This window comes from Xenopus tropicalis, chromosome 9 (assembly GCF_000004195.4).
Source record: "Xenopus tropicalis strain Nigerian chromosome 9, UCB_Xtro_10.0, whole genome shotgun sequence".
In the NCBI taxonomy this organism is placed as follows: domain Eukaryota; kingdom Metazoa; phylum Chordata; class Amphibia; order Anura; family Pipidae; genus Xenopus; species Xenopus tropicalis.
In genome coordinates, this window is record NC_030685.2 from 25,285,997 (window position 1) to 25,292,032 (window position 6,036).

Here is a 6,036-nt window from a genome sequence, read left to right on the forward strand (position 1 = left end):
TGTGTTGTTTATATGACTACAGAGGGTAAGGGCACCAAACAATAAAGTAGTTTGCACTTTGAAGACACAAGGTGCACCCATTAAGATTAGAAGGGAAAGAAAATGATTCATGATTAGAAAAGACAGAGGTTTTCTTTAGGGCCATTGAATGCTATTGGGAGTAAATACAAGGACACATTAGATTGTGTTGTTGGCAAACATGTAATAAAATGCTACTAAAATCCTTAAAGCTTTTAAAGACTTTCCCAGACAAAATTATCATCTGGGAGTCAAATGTCTCCTCTCTGGCTTGGCCTTCATCCTCCAGCTGGATATAATAAAGTTTCAGCAATGGAAGGGGGTGCTAAAGCTCCTTAAATCAAGGGCAAAATTAGTAAAAATGGTCAAAATGCATTCAAATTAAACAATCTTATCAAAACTGGAGTTTTATAAGTATGCAAGTTTGACTATAGTATGGTGGAGATTTCCATGTGACTTGGTGGTCTTTCAAGGGATTTTTGGTGGCCTTCCCCCTGCCTATGGGCTCAGTGATTTTTTTGTAGGACGTTTTTACTGTAAGTAAATGACAGAGTGGCACTGGCATTTGGAGGTAATGGGTGCAAAGTAACTAATGCTGACATTGGTTCACTCTGTATCCCCACACTCCAGGGGTCATTTATCAACATGGGGCAAATTTGCATCAGCTTTTATCTCTCATTGTTCTACCTGCAACCGTTTGATAGAAGCTAATCACGGACCAGTTGCTATGGCTACTATGCTACGGTTACTGCTCATGGGCAGATTTGCCCAGTGTTTCCTGTAACACTAGAAAACAGTATTAGAAACTATTGTTTCACGTCTTACATTTTGTAGAATCGCACCTGTAAGAACCTTTACATGAAAGCCAATCCCACGTTTATACTTTGTTATTAAACTTGGTGCCAACATTGATCCAAGTGTTGGTGCTCTTTTAGATACAAATGCGACAGGATAGTTTCTTAGGATATTCTCCATCAATGGATCGTTCCTTAGAACAGCTAGATGGTACTGTTGCAAATCTCCCTATACTCACTACTGAATTCTTTTACAAAAAAAAGTTTTCTTAGGAGAGTTGTCCTGCATCTTGTTTAGAACTCAATATCAGTTCCCTCCGTTTCCTCAAGCCATGCCCTTTGGAATGCATTAGTTACTAAACTGTATAGGTGACCCCAGTCAAGTAAGTTCTTAGCAAGTTCAGACTCCAGGTCACACAGACTTAAAGATGAGCAGTTATGTCTGTATCTAATAAACTGACCATACTGCTCATCGTGTGGATGGCAGCTATTAGCCCTCAAAATTGAATTACCAGCCAGAAAATCTTAGTATTTCTTCAACTAGTAAAATGGTCACTAATTAAATTAAAATTTGAAACAAGCATCATGGTTCTTCATAGTGAATTCTAAATTAAATCTATCATTAAGGTAATTTAAAAGCCTATCTAACATATCAACAGAACCACTCCATACCATAAGCAGATTGGCAATAAAACGATTATACCAAATGTGGTCAAGGTAAGGGTTAGGATCTCCAAAGATGTGGGATACCGCCCACCCATCCATGTAAAGGTTGGCATACGAGGGTGTCAGGAAGCCCCTGTTGCTGTCCCACATCTTTGGAGATAAAAATCCCCATCAAAATAATAATTGAGAGACATTAAAAAAATATAAAGTGCCAAGTAAAAAAAAAAAAAAAAAAAAATCAAATTGTGAGAGTATAAATTGTATGACTTAGAGGGGGGAATTCACAAAACTGGTGGGAAACACTTTCTCCAGATTCACAAACAGAAATCCACCTAAATTCCGACTCAACCGCCACTTTTCCGTTTTTGGTGAAAGAAAGACAGTTTACAGACACTTTTGTGAATTTGTCATTTATACGACATTTTAACATTTTTTCCTGACATTTTCAAAATGGATTAAAGCTCAGTGTAACTCTGTTAGATCAATTCTAAGCTCTTCTGTTTTGTTTCACCCAGTCTCCATTTCACACCTAAGGTAGGGGCCCCATTGGGGGAGCAGTAACATATTAATGGGGATTAGCAGACTCATTGTTAGGGGACAAGTTTCTGTCTCACCCTAGAACAATAGGTGCAAAAAGCCTCATTAACATTTTATAAAAAAGTAAAACACTGATTAAAAAAAGTTCAATTTATATCTAAAAAGTTTACTTTTATAATATATATTATTTATATATATATATAAAAAGTTTTTACCTCACACTTACATAATTATGCAAATTTTAGCTTAATGAATGAGGCAATAATAACATTTTGTGTGAATATATTGTAAACATTTTTATTAAAAGGAAAAGTAAAGCCTCCCAGGCAAATTTTTAGTTTTAGCCACAGAAGTGCCCCCTCTTTAATCACTTCACTGATATTTGCCCCAACTTATCTGTGCCCCCATGGCATGTCCAGAACTACAGAGCTGCTTAACAGCATTGGTCCCCACCTGTTCCCAGGAGCCATCTTGGGGATCAGCAAACAGCACATACACACTGGCACCCAAACTGGGATATTGGGGTACAAGGTTGGACCGGCCCCCAACAGGGCACTGGATAAAAACCCGGTGGGCCCTAGTCCTGTTGGACCTCTATTCACCAGGCATGTTGGTGTGTGGGTAACCATTTAAAATTGTGTTCCAACATTAAATTCTCCAATTTGTATAATAAATAACATGTAACACAGAGGTAAGAATCAAGTTGAACAACTAAAGGTTGGAGACAACCATCAGTCCAATCAGCAAAACCTTCATTCAGGGACCATATATTAGATAGAATAGGTCGGCCCTACGGGTTACAGGGGTACTTGTGGACCTTGGGGAGATGCTGGAATATAGGACAATCTCTATAGTCAAGCACAAGAACTAATCCTAAAGTCCACAAGTTCCCAGTTACATGGAGAACTTTCCCATGTCAACTTGAGATAGGCCTCCCTATTATCTGTTTCTAATTTACTTTTTTTTTTTTTTTTTTTTCATAAATGTGTGAACACACAGAAACCTTACTATTGGATATAGTCTGCACAGAGGATGTAACTGTTGCAAAAGAAACCAAGCAATTATAACATCTGTGAGAGGATAATGGGCTTTAGCACCTTCCCATGTCCATCTGTGCAGTCATCTGGCTCATTATAGGCCCAGACCTATCCATTGAAGTCCTTCACTGTGATCATAAACATTCTAACTTCTTGCTCTTATTTTTAAGTTGACCATTCTATAAGGTAATGTCTTAGGGCGTCACATTTTGCGCTTCCTGCTCCAAGTGTTATCCTGAATCCAGTGGTTAGAAGTGCAACTAAAGGTGGCAATACACGCACCGATAATATCGTACGAAACCTCGCACTGTATTTACTGGAAACAGGATAATGCTTGGAGTAGAAAGCGCAAAATGTGACCAATAAGCACCTGCTTTAAGGCCACAGGGAGCAACATTCAAGGAGTTGGGGAGCAACATGTTGCTCACGAGCCACTAGTTGGGGAACACTGTCCTAAGACATTACCTTATAAGATACTGAAGTCCTACAAAGCCCAAGCCATTGCTACATGTATTAAAGCATTGAGTGGGGCTTTGTAGCAAGTTCAAGTGATGCCTTAGGATATTTTGTACTTTCTGCTTCCTTCTCCCAACGTTCTCCTGAATCCAACTGCAGCTGAACATGTAGGTCTTACCACTGACTGGGCTGCAGATTTCATCAAACCCCTCTCGTCTGGATGTTGTATTCTGCACTGGATTTCTCATGGCTACTAAAATCCATTGTGAAAACAGAATTTGTTGGACTTTAGTGGTCCTTTAAACCATCTTTTCTCTCTTCCCTTTATTTGATAAAAAAAAAAAAACACACAAAGCCAAGATTTGTTTTAAAATGTGTTTATATTCTAAAATTGACATGCTACATCAGTAAGAGGAATAGGATCCCCCCTGACATATTTATTTAAAAAAAAAAAAAAACAAAACAGCTGAATCTTGACACTTTCATTACACGCATAAACCATAGATTATGCTGATATTAACTATACCAAATACAGCTTCTCCGCCTCCTGATGCAGGAACGGTAAATATTATAAACCTTTATCAATTTCTTTTTCTTTTTTTAGAAGTTCATCTTTAAATAAAATCACAGTATGTATAGTTGAACTTTTTTTTTTTTGTTTTATACCAGAGGCTTGAAATAAAAGAATCAGAATCCATTTAGAAGGATCACAACAATAAACAGGTTATGCAAAGTCCATGGCATTTTAGAAGCCATTTCAGCAATAAAACCTATCCCACCCCCCCGCAATAATGATCATACATTCATGGTGTTACTGGAAACCGAACGTCTGCATCAGAGAGAAGATATTCATTTTAAATTCTTTTTAAAAAATAAAAACAAAAAAAAACAAAGGAAATCAAACCCCATGAGAGTTGGAAGCAAAGTTATCACGTCAATGTGTGAACATGGAGTCCTGGAAATGAAATCCCCATCTTTTGTTGACTTTAGTTGCACATTTCTGCGATTCCTCGGTACGAGATGTACGGCATGGAGACGCACTGGATGTGAAATACATGTAATCCTGAGTCTTAATAAAGCAGCATTTGAGAGAATATATTCCAGGGCTTTTCTCCCCAACCTCCATTTGATTTCTGCGAAGTCTCCTCAAGGAAGAGGTTAGAAAAAAAAAAACAATACTCGTGGTAAACTCCTACACAGTATCTAGGCAAAAAGCACCAAGAAATTTCCATTTTCTTTTGCAATAACGGAATGGGAGTTGCTTTTTTTCTTACTCAAGCTGCAGTTTTTAAAAGTCATAGGGGCAAATGAAAGTGACCAAAATTCTTTCGGATCCGGTGGGGAGTTCTCTTCGTTGGCAAAAAAAAAAAAAAAAAAAAAAAATGGCAGCTGGATATTGCTCACGCTGGAAGATCACTATATTTAGGGTTTGAATGATAAGCAAGAGGCCAAAAGTCACGTCAAAGGTCAAACATGATGGGGTCTCCATAAAGTCTTACCAAATGAGAATCAAAAGAAATTGCCTGTGCACAGGAAAGTGAAGTACGCGCAAAAATAAGAGCATATGTATACACAAACATATGTTACATAAACAAGTGCCGTTATTTAGCGTCTGTTATACCAGTTTCATACTCTGCTCATTTCAAGCACCAAGAATTTGGTGTATGTCCAGTTGCATGGATAAGCCTTGAACCATTTGCAGGCAGCTTGTGGTGCCCTCTAAGGGGTCGGTAAACTACGACTTCCGGAATCTGCCGATAACAAAAAAATGCTGCACATTGTCAGCTGCAGGGCTAAAGATTGGGCACGCTGTTGCTGAAACAGGCATCAGAACTATCAAACTGATATATATGTATGTGTGTATATATATATATATGTGTGTATATATATATATATATATATATATATATATATATATATATATATATATATGTGTGTATATATATATATGTGTATATATATATTATATATATATTATATATATATATATATGTATATATATATATATATATATATATATATATATATATATATATATATATATATATATATATATATATATATATATATATATATATATATATATATATATATATATATATATATATATATATATATATATATATATATATATATATATATATATATATATATATATATATATATATATATATATATATATATATATATATATATATATATATTGGATCTCTTTGCTTAAATAAACTTACTATATTTTTGCCAAGTCCTGGTGAGTGCAGCTCTTTTTTCTTGCTTTATATTTTTTAGCCAGCACCCTGGGCATTTGAATTTCAATAGGGTGTGCTCCGTTTGTTCTTGCTATATATATATATATAACGCTGGGGGGTAGGAGCATGGATAGCCCTGCTATTTTGGAAGCGCTCAGATGTTGCACGATTGGCTAATATGATATTTTATATATAATTTATGGTAGCTGAAAAACAGAGGGTGTCATCACAAACCCAATATAAAGATATACATTTTAGGAAAATAAAGAATTTAATAAT